Below are 16,088 nucleotides of genomic sequence, written 5' to 3' on the forward strand. Positions count from 1 at the left end.
GATATTGCAAGTGTCTCGAACCCCTCCTGCCAGCAAGCTGGGGCCGAGGCAGGCATTGCATGGTATGTCTGGCAGCGTAGGAAGACTAGAGGAAAAGCCAGTCAGCCAGCATTAAAAGAGTTCACCAGTTGCCCTCATATTAACACAATTACCAAGATTTAAAATCGTGTAAAGTACCTTAGTATGAAATTTAAACTACTTTCTTACAAATGCTGGAGACTAAGGGATTTAGGTCAAGCTTATTTTTGGAAAAATCAATATTTTGACAACGTGAAAACTAACTTCTTCGTATCGTAAAGATGGTCTACATATTTAAGAATACCCTGTATCTATAAAGGCTTTTTAAAACCTACAAGCAAAGCATACTTTAAATATGTAATTATTTCAAAGTAAGTTAACAATTACTCTATTTTTTTTTTTAAAGGTGAACAAATCCTTAAACAAAACTAAAACCACAACGACAGCTACAGTACTGTAGGCCTACTTTAAGTTATAGCAGAATGTTTCCGATTTTGTGCAACAACAGTTCCGTTAACGGAAACTAACAGTCTTGTGTACTCGTCTTCACGGTCCTCGAATGAATAATATTGTAACTAAAAATTAAGTAATGTAGTCTTTGTACAACTGTAATGCAATAAAATAAGAACACACATCTACAGTACGTCTCTATAGCCAAAATATATACCAAATCTTGTGAAGTACGTCCGAATAAACACTTAAAATATTTAACATTAAATCTTCGTGAACATGAAATTAACCACAATTAACACATACCGTATAGGAACAGGGTTGCCACATGTACGACAAGCTTCACGGCCAAATCTTTTTGGATGGAAAGCACAAAGATATTTTGCAATCCACACAAAATAAAAATCTCCCCCACAATATGCACTTAAAATGTCGCAATCAAACAAAATTTTCACTTATAATTCAGAGCCCAATAATTACATAAACATAATATCTATAATCTACAGTGAAGATTTACCGTAAACTCAAATGGTGGTGGAGCATGATAATGGTGGAGTCCAGTTCGTCACCGTCCCCTGGTTCTTCCTTCTCGTACGTGATTGCAGAGTTAAATAGCTCCACCATGTGTGGTGTTACTTTCAAATCTCTGCAACATTTTCCTTGGAACTGGAGCATTTTCACTTCCATCACTGGCTATACTAACACAGACGAATTTTTCTTCCCATAATTTGTTATATTTTCTACCACTGTCGTAAGACACTTTGCAAAAACTAATCATTTTGAAAACTATCAATCAGAATTTCAGAAAGTAACTCAGATGGCTTTGTAAACTATAAAGCAGGGGTTCTCAACCAGGGGGAATTTCCCCCCTCAGGTTTTCAGAGACGGGGGAAAACTGATACTAATATGGAAATAATAAAGGATTTTCAGTATTATATGCATATTATTTGGAATGCACTTTTTGAGGCAGACAATCTTGGAAAGGAGGGGGGAATGACATTCTGACATATGGTGAAAAGAGTGCATGAGGCAAACAAGGTTGAGAACCACTGCTATAAAGCTTAACCCATATGCTGGACACGTTCAGTCTGAACAACTCAAATATGAGAACTAACAACTAAGGCAGTAACTAGTAAGGACAGTCACCTTTCAATTGAGAAATTTGAAAATCTGTTAGACATGTCTTCAAAATCCACTAGATGAGGTATTAACACAAAATTCGGCCAAATAGTTTGGCCGTGACCAACCACTTTCCACGGCCGAAGTAGAAAAATTTGACAACTAGTTTAATATGACTACTACAAAGTTAGTAATTTAGAGTTGTGTGTAGGGGCTTCTTCTTCTGTGAAAAAGAAAGACAGTGGGCCAGGAGTTGTGTAGGGTCTTCTTCCTTCTTCTTCTTCTTCTTCTTCTTCTTCTTCTTCTTCTTCTTCTTCTCTTCTTCTTCTTCTTCTTCTTCTTCTTCTTCTTCTTCTTTCTTCTTCTTCTTCTTCTTCTTCTTCTTCTTCTTCTTCTTCTTCTTCTTCTTCTTCTTCTTCTTCTTCTTCTTCTCTTCTTCTTCTTCTTCTTCTTCTTCTTCTTCTTCTTCTTCTTCTTCTTCTCTTCTCTTCTTCTTCTTCTTCTTCTTCTTCTTCTTCTTCTTCTTCTTCTTTCTTCTTCTTCTTCTTCTTCTTCTTCTTCTTCCTCTTTCTTCTCTTCTTCTTCTTCTTCTTCTTCTTCTTCTTCTTCTTCTTCTTCTTCTTCTTTTCTTCTTCTTCTTCTTCTTCCTCCTCCTCCTCCTCCTCTTCTTCTTCTTCTTCTCTTCTTCTTCTTCTTCTTCTTCTTCTTCTTCTTCTCCTCTCCTCTCCTTCTTCTTCTTCTTCTTCTTCCTCTTCTTCCTCCTTCTTCTTCTTCTTCTTCTTCTTCTTCTTCTTCTTCTTCTTCTTCTTCTTCTCTTCTTCTTCTTCTTCTTCTTCTTCCTTCTTCTTCTTCTCTTCTTCTCTTCTTCTTCTTCTTCTTCTTCTTCTTCTTCTTCTTCTTCTTTCTTCTTCTTCTTCTTCTTCTTCTTCCTCCTCCTCCTTCTCCTTCTTCTTCTCCTTCTTCTTCTTCTTCTTCTTCTTTCTTCTTCTTCTTCTTCTTCTTCTTCTTCTTCTTCTTCTTCCTTCTTCTTCTTCTTCTTCTTCTTCTTCTTCTTCTTCTTCTTCTTCTTCTTCTTCTTCTTCTTCTTCTTCTTCTTCTTCTTCTTCTTCTTCTTCTTCTTCTTCTTCTTCTTCTTCCTCCTCCTCCTCCTCCTTCTTCTTCTTCTTCTTCTTCTCTTCTTCTTCTTCTTCTTCTTCTTCTTCTTCTTCTTCTTCTTCTTCTTCTTCTTCTTCTTCCTTCTCTTCTTCTTCTTCTTCTTCTTCTTCTTCTTCTTCTACACTGTAATACATCGTAACATATTAAACCACACACACTTTGGCTTCTACATTAGATATAATTACTTTGCCTAAACTACTATTCATGTAGCCTTACCACAGTAGTAGTATAAAATCTAACCTTACATGAGCCACTCTTTCTATAATAATTAAATATCCATTCTTGAAACTTATGAATACAACAAATTTTGCTCATAATTCTCTTCCAACAGGTTATGCAAGTCAGGAACATTGTACAACAATAGTTATGCTCACCTTTATAAGACTTCAGCCAATGTCAAATAGCCAAGAATGCTCTTCCACCTCCCACACACTTCTGAAATAAAAAATAAAAACGTCAACATTTATAGAAAAATTATTAAAATTTACCCTTGTACAAGACTTTCTTTTTTCCCCAAAAATGTATCGCAAATTACCCTTCGTCTAATGCGCCGTAGGCGTAGGTGACTAGCTAGCAAGTCTGAGACGAGCAGTAGTCTACTAAGCACAAACATTACGTTCCTAATATTACTGAAAAACAAACAAAATTATCACAAACTTACGGCAAATTGGACGAAGATGTAAATAATGGCTTAAAAGCAGAGGGAACCTCACAGTATTCACCAATAAAACTATTTCTTTTTAACTATGGTAAATTTAATTTATGCTCACCTGTATATTGTATATAAAGGCTTCAGCCAAGGTCAAATACCCTACAAAGGTCATCCACCTCCCACTCAAATCTGAAATAAGTCATTAAACCGTCAACCTTTATAGACAAATTATACTTATATCAAGTCCAAATATCCACTTATATCAGAACAAATCAACTTGTATAACAACAATTCAGAGAACAACCCTCACAGCACAATTAGTAGGTATAACCTGTAATATTTGATCACTAACATTAACTATGATCGGTACACAATAGTTACTGTTCAAATTTAATCATTTACCTATTATACAGTACAGCATTAATTTAGCACAAAATTACTGGCAAAATACTATATTTAAGTTGAACTGAACCCCCTCCCCCCTAAAAATACCCCATTTGTTGGTACAGTTCCTGCCTTTTCCAGTATTGTATTTTTAAAACGTATATACACTCGCACCGAGCGCGAGGTGGCCGACGGGAAGTGATATTGCAAGTGTCTCGAACCCCTCCGTGCCAGCAAGCTGGGGCCGAGGCAGGCATTGCATGGTATGTCTGGCAGCGTAGGAAGACTAGAGGAAAAGCCAGTCAGCCAGCATTAAAAGAGTTCACCAGTTGCCCTCATATTAACACAATTACCAAGATTTAAAATCGTGTAAAGTACCTTAGTATGAAATTTAAACTACTTTCTTACAAATGCTGGAGACTAAGGGATTTAGGTCAAGCTTATTTTTGGAAAAATCAATATTTTGACAACGTGAAAACTAACTTCTTCGTATCGTAAAGATGGTCTACATATTTAAGAATACCCTGTATCTATAAAGGCTTTTTAAAACCTACAAGCAAAGCATACTTGCCTCCCTGCCGCACCGCCAGGTTTTATTGTCAGCCACTCATTCTTATGGCCTCCCTGCGCCGGTAATCGCCGTGAAGGCGTTACCGCCACTCATTCTTATGGCCCCTCCCTGCCGTTGAATCGCCTGTAAGGCGATTGCGCCACTCATTCTTATGGCCTCCCTGCGCCGTTAATCGCCCGTGGGCGTTGCGCCACTCATTCTTATGGCCTCCCTGCACGCGTTAATCGCTAAACGGCGATTGCCGCCACTCATTCTTATGGCCCCCTGCCGCGTTAATGGCCTTAAAGGCGTTGCCGCCACTCATTCTTAGCCCCCCTGCGCCGTTAATGCCCGTAAGCGTTGCGCCCTTCATTCTTATGGCCTCCTGCCGCGGTTAATAAGCCGTGGTACGCCACTCTCATTCTTATGGCCCCCTGCCGTTAATCGCCCTTAGCGTTACGCCCTCATTCTTATGGCCCCTGCGCCGTTAATCGCCGTGGTGAGTTGCGCTACTCATTCTTATGGCCCCCTGCGCTTAATAGCCGCGTGGCGTTGCCGCCACTGCTTATGGCCCCCTGCGCCGTTAATCGCCGTGAAAGGTGCCGCCACTCATTCTTATGGCCTGCCGCAGTTAATAAGCCCGTAAGAAAGCGTTGCGCACTCATTCTATGGCCCCTGCACCGTTATCGCCCGTGGCGATAACGCCCACTCATTCTTATTGCCTCCTGCCGCCGTTAATAGCCGTGGCGATTACCGCCACTCATTTTTATGGCCTCCTGCTTGCGCGTTAATACGCCCATTAAGGCTATTGCGCCACTCATTCTTATGGCCCCTGGCCGTTAACATGCATTAAAATGGGTGCATACTCATTCTTATATGTATATATATATATATACATATATATACATTATATATATACATATATATATATATATATATATATATATATATATATATATATATATATACATTATATATATATATATATACATATATATATATACATTATATATATATATATATATATATATATATATATATATATATATATATATATATATATATATATATATATATATTATATATATATATATACTGTATATATATATATGTAATTATATATATATATATATATATATATATATATATATATATATATATATATATATATATATATATTGAAAAATTTCATTAAAATATTCCAAGCATCATTACGACCACTAATTATTCATAATCGAACTTTCGATTATGGACGGAATCGCATCTTCAGAATTACCTATACTGTGATTTTGAACAAAATCGCATTTATCGTTTTGTCTCGACCTGGAAAAAAGCAGCGTAAGGGGACCCTTATGCGTTTTTCACCAAATATGATTTTCTCTCAGACTTGAAATGTGGTGGGATTAATTTCAGTAATTAAGTACATCCAGAAAAACATAACAACACCACCCAATCACCTGAGAATCCAATAGTTTGCGAGTACTAAATAAATAATGAAAAATTTCATTAAAATATTCCAAGCATCATTACAACCACTAATTATTCCGCAATCGAACTGCTTTGTACAGAAAAAAGTGTATTCCGTGAAAAGAAGTAAAACTAACAAATTCCCCTGTTTTCTTCCAAAATGGAGTGTTTTCACTTGAAGAAGTAAATCTAACTATATACAGCATTTTTAGGAGAAAAAAAAGCATTTTCCGTGAAAGAAGTAAAACGTACTATAATAGACTGTTTTTTAGAAAAAATTGATTTCACTACAAGAAGTAAAACTAACGAATTCCACTGTTTTCATTGAAAATTGAGTGTTTTCCCTAGAAGAAGTAAAACTAACTAAAAAAGAGCTTTTTCTCAGAAAAGGGTTTTTCCGTGACAGAAGTAAAACTTACTGAACTTCACTGTTTTTGAGTACAAGAAGTAAAATTAACTAAAAGCAGTGTGTTTGAACAGAAAACGTGCGTTTTCCGTGAAAAAACATCAGTGTACTAAAATACACTGTTATGAGCAGAAAACAAACGTTTATCCTGAAAAAATAATATGAACGAAAATGCACTGTTTTGTGCAGAAAACAAGCGTATCCCGAGAAAAAAGTAAAACTAACGAATTCCACTGTTATTATTCAAAATTGAGTGTTTTCACTAGAAGAACTAAAACTAAGTAAAAACAGCCTTCTTAGGAGAAAAAAAAAGCGTTTTCCATGAAAGTAAACTTAAAGAACACTGTTTTTTTAGTAAAAATTGATGTTTTCCACTACAAGAAGTAAAACTAACTGTTTTCATTCAAAATTAAGTGTTTTCCCTAGAAGAAGTAAAACTTTTTTCTCAGAAAAATGGTTTCTGTAACAGAAGTAAAACTTACTGAAATTCAGTTTTTTAGTAAAAACTGAGTGTTTCGAGTACAAGAAGTAAAACTTACTATAAGCAGTGTGTTTGAGCAGAAAACAAGCGTATTCCATGAAAATAAGTAAAACTAACGAATTCCACTGTTTTCATTCAAAATTGAGTGCTTTCACTAGAAGAAAAACTAACAAAAAACAGCGTTTTCCGTGACTGAAGTAAAACTTACTAAAATACACTTTTGAATAAAAACTGAGTGTTTCCAGTACAAGAAGTAAAATTAACTAAAAGCATTGTGTTTGAACAGAAAACGTGCGATTTCCGTGGAAAAACATCTGAACTAAAATACACTGTTATCGTGAAAAAATAATATGAACGAAAATGCACTGTTTTGTGAAATAAAGAAAAATATCGAATTCCACGGTTATTATTCAAAATTGAGTGTTTTCACTAGAAGAACTAAAACTAACTAAAATCAGCCTCTTTAGGAGAAAAAAAAAGCATTTTCCGTGAGAAGTAAAACTTACTGAAATACACTGTTTTTGAGTAAACACAAGCGTTTTCCGTGAAAAAATAGAATGAACTAAAATCCACTGCTTTCCGTGACAGAAGTAAAACTAACTATAAGCAGTGTTTTTGAGCTGTTTTCATTCAAAATTGAGTGTTTTTAAAAATTTTCAGAAAAATTTTCAGAAATTTTCCAAAAATTTTCCAAAATTTCAAATTTTTCAAAATTTTCAAAAAATTTCAGAAAATTTCTAAAAATATCAATAAATTTCACAAATTTTCCAAAAATTTTCCAAAATTTTAAAAATTTTCAGAAATTTTTCCAAAATTTTCCATAATTTTCAGAAAATTGTCAGAAAATTCTCAAAAATTTTCCAAAATTTTGCAAAAATTTTCAGAAATTTTCAGAAATTTTTCCAAAATTTTCCAAAAATTTTCAGAAATTTTCAAAAAATTTTCCAAAATTTAACGAAATTTTCAAAAAATTTCCAAAATTTCAAAATTTTCAAAATTTCTAGATTTTCCAAAAATTTCCTAATTTTCCAAAAATTTCCCTAGATTTTTCAGAAATGTCCCCAGATTTTCCAAAAATTCCCTAGATATTTCAGAAATTTCCTAGATTTTCATGAATTTTTCCCAAATTTTCCCAAATTATCCAAAATTTTACAAAATTTTCGAAAATTTTCCAAAATTTCCCAAAAATTTTCGAAAATTTCAAAATTTTCCAAGTCAAATTTCTGAAAAGAATTTTAAATTCGAATTTCCAAATTTTCAAAATTTTCCCCAAATTCCCAAATTTCCGAAAATTTTCAAAAATTCAAAAATTTTCAGAAAATTTCCAAAAAATTTCTAAAATTTTCCAAAATTTTCCAAAATTTTTCCAAATTTTTCAAAAAATTTTCAAAATTTTCAGAAATTTTCAAATTTTCGAAAATTTTCCCAAATTTTCGAAATTTTTCCCAAATTTTCGAAATTTTTCCCAAATTTTCAAAAAATTTTCCAAATTTTCAAATTTTCCGAAAATTTTAAAATTTCCCAAAAATTTCAGAAAATTTTCAAAAGATTTCCAAAATTTTCCCAAAAATTTTCAAAATTTCCCAAAATTTTCGAAAATTTCCAAAAATTTCAAAATTTTCGAAATTTTTCAAAATTTTCCAAAATTTCCCAAAATTTTCAAAATTTTCCAAAATTTTCAAAAATTTTCAAAATTTTCCCAAATTTTCAGAGTATATTCCCAAATTTTCCGAAATTTTCCCAAATTTTCAGAAATTCCCCAAATTTTCGAAAATTTTCAAATTTTCAAAATTTTCCAAAAATTTTTTCAAAATTTCCGAAATTTCGAAAATTTCCAAAAATTTCAAAATTTCCCAAAAATTTTCAGAAAATTTAAAATTTTCAAAATTTTCAAAAATTTTCCAAAATTCCAAAATTCAGAAAATTTCAAAAATTTCAAAATTTTACAAAATTTTCGAAAATTTTCAAAATTTTCAAAAATTTTCTCAAAATTTCTAAAATTTTCCCAAATTTTTCAAAAATTTTCCCCAAATTTTCCAAAATTTCCAAAAATTTTCCCAAATTTTCGAAATTTTTAAAATTTTTCCAAAAATTTTCAGAAATTTCCAAAATTTTCAGAAAATTTCAAAATTTCTAAAATTTTAAAATTTTAAAATTTTTCCATTTCAAAATTTTCAAAATTTTTCGAAATTTTTCAAATTTTCGAAATTTTCCCCAAATTTTTCAGAAATTTTCCCCAAATTTTCAATTTTTCCCCAAATTTTCGAAAGTTTTCCAATTTTTCCAAAAATTTCCAAAATTTTCGAATTTCCAAACATTTTCAAATTTTCGAAATTTTCAAAATTTCCGAAAATTTTCGAAATTCGAAATTTTTCCAAAATTTCCACAAATTCTCAAAATTTCCCCAAATTTCAGAAAATTTCCAAAAATTTTCCAAAATTTCAAAAATTTTCAATTACCAGTTTCCAAATTTTCCCAAATTTTCCGAAAATTTTCAAATTTCTCAAAAAAATTTCCAAAATTTTCCGAATTTTCAAATTTTCGAAAATTTTTCTAAATTTCTAAATTTTCCGAAAATTTTCCAAATTTCAAAAATTCTTAAGAAATTACTAGAAATTTTTCAAAATTTCGAAAGATTTTCAAAAATTTCAAAATTTAAAATTTCCAAAATTTTTAATTTCAAATTTTCCAAAACTCGAAATTTCCCAAATTTCGAAAATTTTCCCAAATTTATAAAAATTTTCCCAAATTTTCCAGAAATTTTTCATTTTGAAAATTTTCAAGTTTCAGAAAATTTTCAAATTTTCGAAAAATTTCTCAAAAAATTCGAAATTTCCAAACATTTTCGAGATTTTAATTTTTCTGTCTAAAATTTTCAAAAATTTCCCGAAATTTTCAAATTTCAAAATTTCAAAAATTTCCAAAAATTTCCAAAATTCAAAAAATTTTCAAATTTCCAAAAATTTTTCAAAATTTCTCAAATAATTTTCCCAAATTTCGAAATTTTCCCAAGTTACCATTTCCAAAATTCGAAAAATTTTCCCAAATTTTAAGTTACCCGATTTTCAAATTTTCCAAAAATTTTCCAGGATAAATTTCCCAAATTTTCGAGTTCTTCTTCTATTAAAATTTTTTCCGAAATTTTTAAAAAATTATAGATTCAATTTCAAAATTTTCAAAATTTTAAAATTTCAGAAAATTCAAAAAAATTTTCTCAATTTTCCAAATTTTAAAATTTTCTTACGAAATTTTCAAAATTTATTAAAAAATTTTCTAAATTTTTCAATTTCCAAAATTTTCTAAAATTCTCGAGAATTTTCAATTTCCAAATTTTCAAGGTTTCCAAAAATTTTCAGAAATTTCTGAAGTTTCATAAAATTTCGAAAATTTTCCAAAAATTCAAAATTTTAAAATTTTCCAGAAAATTTCCAAAAATTTCAAAATTTTCAGTACCAAATTTTAAAATTTTTCCCAAATTTTCGAAAAAAATTTTCAAAAATTTCGAAAATTTTCAAAATTTCGAAAATTTTCAAAAATTTCGAAATTCTTCAAAATTTTCAAAAATTTTCCCAAATTTTCAAATTTTCCAAAATTCGAAATTCTCAGTAATATTTTCTGAAAATTTTTCCAAATTTTCAGAAAATTTTCCAAAATTTTCAAAAATTTTCCAAATTCTCAAATTTTTCCCAAATTTTCAAAAATTTTCCAAAAATTTCAAAATTTTTCAAAAATTTCGGAAATTTTAAAATTTCAGGAATTTTCGAAAATTTTCCCAAATTTTCGAAATTTTCCAAGAATTTTCAAAATTTTCGAAATTTTCAAAAATTTCCTCAAGATTTCCAGAAATTTCGAAAATTTTCCAAAAATTTCAAAATTTTCGAAATTTTCGAAAATTTTCCGATTTTCAAAATTTTCCCAAAATTTCGAAATTTTAAATTCTCAAAATTTTAAAATTTCAAATTTTTCCCCAAATTTTCTGAATTCCAAATTTTTCAGTCAAAAATTCGAAATTTTTCCCCAAATTTCCAAATTTTCCAAAAATTTTCCCCAAATTTTCGAAATTTTCCCCAAATTTTCTGAAATTTCTAAATTTCCCAAATTTTCCAAAATTTTCAAAATTTTCGAAATTTTCCAAAATTTCTAAAAATTTCAAAATTTTCAAAATTTCAAATTTTCCAAATTACCAAAAATTTCAAAAATTTACAAAAATTCAGAAAATTTAAAATTTTCCAAGAATTTTTGGAAAAATCTGGGAAAATTTTTGAAAAAATCTGTCGAAATTTTTGGAAAATCTAGGAAATTTCTGAAAAATCTGAGAATTTTTTGGAAAATCTAGGGAATTTTGGAAAATCTGAGAAATTTCCAAAAATTTAACGAAAATTTAAAAAATTTCCCAGATTTCCAAAAATTTCCTAAATTTTCAAAAAATTCCTAGATTTTCGAAATTTCCGAATTCAAAAAATTCCCTAGATTTTTCAGAATTTCCTAGATTTTCTCAAATTTTCCCAAAATTTTCCCAAATTTTTAAAAATTTTTACAAAATTTTCGAGAATTTTCCGAGATTTTCCAAAATTTCCAAAGTTTTTCAAAAAATTTTGAAATTTTCCAAAAGTTTCAGAAATTTTCAGAAATTTTCCCAGTTTCTCGGAAATTTTCCAAAATTTACAGATTTATCGAAAATTTTCCGAAAATTTTCACCTGAAAATTTTAAAAATTTTCAAAAAATTTTCCAAAAATTTTCTCGAAATTTTCAGAAATTTCTCGAATTTTTCAAAATTTTTCAAGAAAATTTCAGAATTTCCAAAATTTTCGAAATTTTTACAAAAATTTTAGAATTCCCAAATTTTCAAAATTTTTCCAAAATTTTTCGAAATTTTCAAAAATTTTCTCCAAAATTTTCAAAAATTTTCCCAAATTTTCAGAAAATTTTCCCAAAATTTTCAGAAAATTTTTCCAGAAAATTTTCCAAAATTTCTCTGAAAAAGTTTCCAAATTCAGAAAATTTCTAAGTACAAATTTTCAGAAATTTTCCAAAAATTTTCCGAAATTTCAAAATTTTCAAAAATTTCCAAAATTTTTCAGAAATTTTTTAAAAATTTTCTAAATTTTCGAAAATTTTCAAAAATTTTCAAAAATTTTAAAAATTTTTCCCAAATTTTCAGAAATTTTTCAAAAATTTTCAAAATTTCCAAAATTTCCCAAATTTCCAAAAATTTTCCAAAATTTTTGAAATTTCAAAATTTCCTCAAAATTACCTCCAGAATTTTTCCAAAAATTTTCAGAATTGCCTAAAAATTTTCTAAAAAATTTCCAAAAATTTTCGAAATTTCCAAGAATTATCTGGGTACAAAAAATTTTCCAAAATTTGGGAAAATTTTCTAAAATTTCCATGAAAATTTTCTGAAAATTTCCAAAAATTTTCAGAAAATTCTAAAATTTTCAAAAATTTCTAAAATTTTCTAAAATTTCCCAGAATTTTCAGAAATTTCCCAAAAATTTTCCCAAATTTCCAAAATTTTTCAAATTTTCAAAAAATTTCAAAATTTCAGAAATTTTCAGAAATTTCCAAAAATTTTCTCGAAAATTCTCGAAAATTTTCAAAATTTTCAAAATTTTCAGAAATTTTCTGAAAAATTTCAGAAATTTCAGAAAATTTTCTGAAAGAATCTCGAAAGAATTTTCAGAATTTCTCGAAAATTTTCAAAAATTTTCCAAGTTTGCCAAAATTTCCCAAAAAATTAATAAATTTTCCAAAATTTTCAGAAATTTTCCCCAAATTCGAAAATTTCCAAGAATTTTTCCAAGAATTTTCCAAAATTTTCAGAAAATTTCCCAAAATTTTCAAAATTTTCAAAAATTTTCTAATTTTCGAAATTTTCGAAAAATTTCTCCAAAATTTTCAAAAAATTTTCAAGAATTTTCAGAAATTTTCAGAAAATTTCAGAATTTACTCAGAAATTTTTCAGAGAAATTCCCCAAAGAATTTTCAAATTTTCGAAATTTTACTCAATTCAAAATTTTCAGAAAATTTCCAAAAATTATCTAAAATTTACTCGAAAATTTTCCAAAATTTCAAAAATTTTCCAAATTTTCAAAATTTTCCAAATTCTTTCAAAAATTTTCCCAAAATTTTCAGAAATTTCCAAGAATTTCCAAGAATTACTGGAAATTTTCAGAAAATTTTCAAAATTTTCAAAATTTCCATTTTACTGTTTTCCGAAATTTTCAAAAATTTTCCAAAATTTTCAGAAATTTTCAAAATTTTCATAAAATTTTCAGAAAATTTCCAAAAAATTTCAAAATTTTCCAAATTTTCAAAATTTTTCCAAAAATTTTTCCAAAATTTTCGAAAATTTCTGGAATTTTCAAAAATTTTCAAAAATTTTCAGAAAATTTCAAAAATTTCTCGAAATTTTCAAGAATTTTCAGAAAATTTTCCAAAATTTTTCAAAAATTTCAAAAATTTTCAGAAAATTTTCCAAAATTTTTCAAAAAATTTTCCCAAATTTCAAAAATTTTCAAAAATTTTAAAAATTTTCAAAAATTTTCAAGTCAAAAATTTTCCAGAATTTTCAAAATTTTCAAAAATTTTCAGAAAGATTTCAAAAATTCAAAATTTTCAAAATTTTCAAAAATTTTCAGAAATTTTCCAAAATTTTTCCAAAATTTTTTCGAAATTTTCGAAAATTTCCAAAAATTTTCGAAAATTTTCAAAATTTTCAAAATTTCAGAAATTTTCCAAAATTTCAGAAATTTTCAAAATTTTCCAAAAATTTTCAAAAATCAAAAATTTTCAAAATTAACGAAATTTACTATCCCAAAAAATTTTTGAAAAAATACCAAAATTTTAAATTTTCAAAATTTTCTAACCTAACCTAACCTAAGCAATCTCCTTGCCCCCTCCCCCTTTGGGACCCCCTTCCCCTACTCTATACCAATCCATCGGAAAAATCGTTAAAACGGAAAAATTCGAAAAATTCGAAAAAAAAGGTAAAAATAGAAAAATAGGAAAACCTAGCAACCTAACGTCACTAACTAACCTAACCTAGCCAACCCTAACCTAACCTTTAACCTAACCTCCGCCCCCTACCCAAGAATTCCCCTGCCCCCTACGCATCCTTAATCCATCGGAAAAATCTTTAAAAAACAGGAAAAATTTGAAAAAAATAGCAAACTAACCCAACCTGGCCTAACCCTAACCTAACTAACCTCACCTTGCCCTCCCCCTCACCGAGGCACCCCCTGCCCCCTACTGCATTTGCAAATCCATCGGAAAAATCTTTAAAAACGGAAAAAATGAAAAAAATTCAAAAAAAAATTAAAAAAATGAAAAAATAGGAGAAAACCTAACCTAACCTAACCTAACCTAACCTAACCTAACCTAACCTAACCCCAACCCACCCCTGCCCCTGCCCCCTACTGCGTACCAATCATCGGAAAAATCTTTTAAAAACGGAAAAATTCGAAAAAAAATCGAAAAAAAGGTAAAAAAAATAGAAAAAATAGGAAAACCCTGGCCCAACCTAACGTCACTAACCTAACCTAACCTAACCCAACCTAACCTAACCTAACCTAACCTAACCTCGTCCCCCCCTCCCCACCCAGGGAACCCCTGCCCCCTGCAAGTACTAATCCCATCGTAAAATCTTTAAAAACGAAAAAATAGAAAAAATAGGAAAAGCCCTAGCAACCTAACGTCACCTAACTGCAACCTAACCCAACCCTAACGTCTACCTAACCTAACCCTAACCTAGCCAACCTAACCCTAACCCTAACTAACCTCGCCCCCTCCCCCCACCCAAGACACCTGCCCCCTACCAGGCACCATTCATCAGGAAAAATCTTTTAAAAACCAGAAAAATTTGAAAAAATAGCAAAACCTAACCTAACCCAACCTAACCCACAACCTAACCTAACCTAACCTCCTCCCCTCCCCCCACCGAGGCACCCCCTGCCCCCTACTGCGTACCAATCAATCGGAAAAATCTTTAAAAAACAGAAAAAATTCGAAAAAAAATCGAAAAAAAGGTAAAAATGAAAAATAGGAAGGCTAACCTAACCTAACCTAACCCTAACCTAACCTCGCCCCCCCCCTCCCCCCACCAGGAACCCCCTGCCCCCTACTGCGTATAATCCATCAATAAAAAATCTTTCAAAAACGAAAAAAAATAGAAAAAATAGGAAAACCTAACCCAACCTAACGTCACCTAACCTAACCTAACCCTAACCCAACCCCAACAACCTAACCTAACCTCCTTTCCCCCCCACCCAAGAACCCCTGCCCCCTACTGCGTGCCAATCCATCGGAAAAATCTTTAAAAACTGGAAAAATTCGAAAAAATCAGAAAAAAGGTAAAAAAATAGAAAAATTGGAAAACCTAACCCAGCCTAGCAACCTAACTAACCTAGCCTAACCCAAACCTAACCTAACCTAACCTAACTTAACTAACCTAACAACCTAACCTAACCTCGCCCCCTCCCCCCCCAACCCAGGAACCCCCTGCCCCCCTACTGCATTACCAATCCATCAGGAAAAATCTTTAAAAAACGGAAAAAATTCGAAAAAATTCGAAAAAAAAAAGGTAAAAAATAGAAAAATAGGAAAACCTAACCCAACCTAGTCACCCTAACTGCTAACCTAACCCAACCTAACCTAACCCCTGCTTTAACCTCCTTCCCCCCTCCCCCTCCCAGCCAGGCACCCCACCACCCCCTACTGGTACCAATCCATCATCAAAATCTGTAAAAAACGGAAAAATTGAAAAATAGCGAAACCCTAACCCAACCTAACCCTAAACCTAACCTAACCTAACCTAACCTCCACCTTGCCCCCCCCACCCAGGCATCCCCTGCCTTTCTGCGTACCAATCCATGGAAAATCTTTAAAAAATGGGAAAAAATTCTTGAAAAAATCGAAAAAAGTAAAAAAATAGAAAAACCTAACCAACCTAACCTGTACAACCTAACCTAACTAACTTCCTAACCCAACCTCACCTAACCCTAACCTAATCCTAAACAGCCAACCTAACCTAACCTAACCTAACCTCACCTTGCCGCCCTCCCCCCCCTACCTGTTTCCCCCTGCCCCCTACTCATACCCAAACTACATCAGACAATCTTAAAAAAATCGAAAAAATCGAAAAAAACGGAAAAAAATTGAAAAATAGGAAAAATTTAACCTAACCTAACCTAACCTAGCCCCCCTCCCCAACCCCCGAACCCCCCCCCTACTGCCGTACCAATACATCGGAAAAATCTTAAAAATCGGTAAAAATTCAGAAAAAAAATCGAAAAAAACGGAAAAATTTGAAAAAATAGAAAACCCCTTACCCACCCCACCCCCACACCCACCCCAACTAGCCCAGCAAGCAACCCAACCCAACCCACCCCTGTGATACGTAACTAC

The 16,088-nt window shown here is 30.9% G+C and overlaps 1 long non-coding RNA gene across 5 annotated transcripts; it reads right to left on the reverse strand.

The window, feature by feature from the left end:
• Positions 1-34: 34 nt before the first annotated feature.
• LOC121864563 lies at positions 35-4,339 on the reverse strand. Of its 5 annotated transcripts, XR_006088604.1 has the most exons (4): positions 3,513-4,339; positions 3,117-3,177; positions 986-1,112; positions 35-822 (listed from the first exon to the last, which is right to left on the reverse strand). It is a non-coding gene; the product is annotated as an uncharacterized LOC121864563 (long non-coding RNA). The 5 variants fall into 5 exon arrangements; XR_006088603.1 differs by lacking the exon at positions 986-1,112; XR_006088606.1 differs by lacking the exons at positions 35-822; positions 986-1,112 and adding an exon at positions 2,359-2,401.
• Positions 4,340-16,088: the final 11,749 nt, after the last annotated feature.

Source organism: Homarus americanus, unplaced genomic scaffold (genome assembly GCF_018991925.1).
Source record: "Homarus americanus isolate GMGI-L3 unplaced genomic scaffold, GMGI_Hamer_2.0 scaffold26393, whole genome shotgun sequence".
Classification (NCBI taxonomy): Eukaryota; Metazoa; Arthropoda; class Malacostraca; order Decapoda; family Nephropidae; genus Homarus; species Homarus americanus.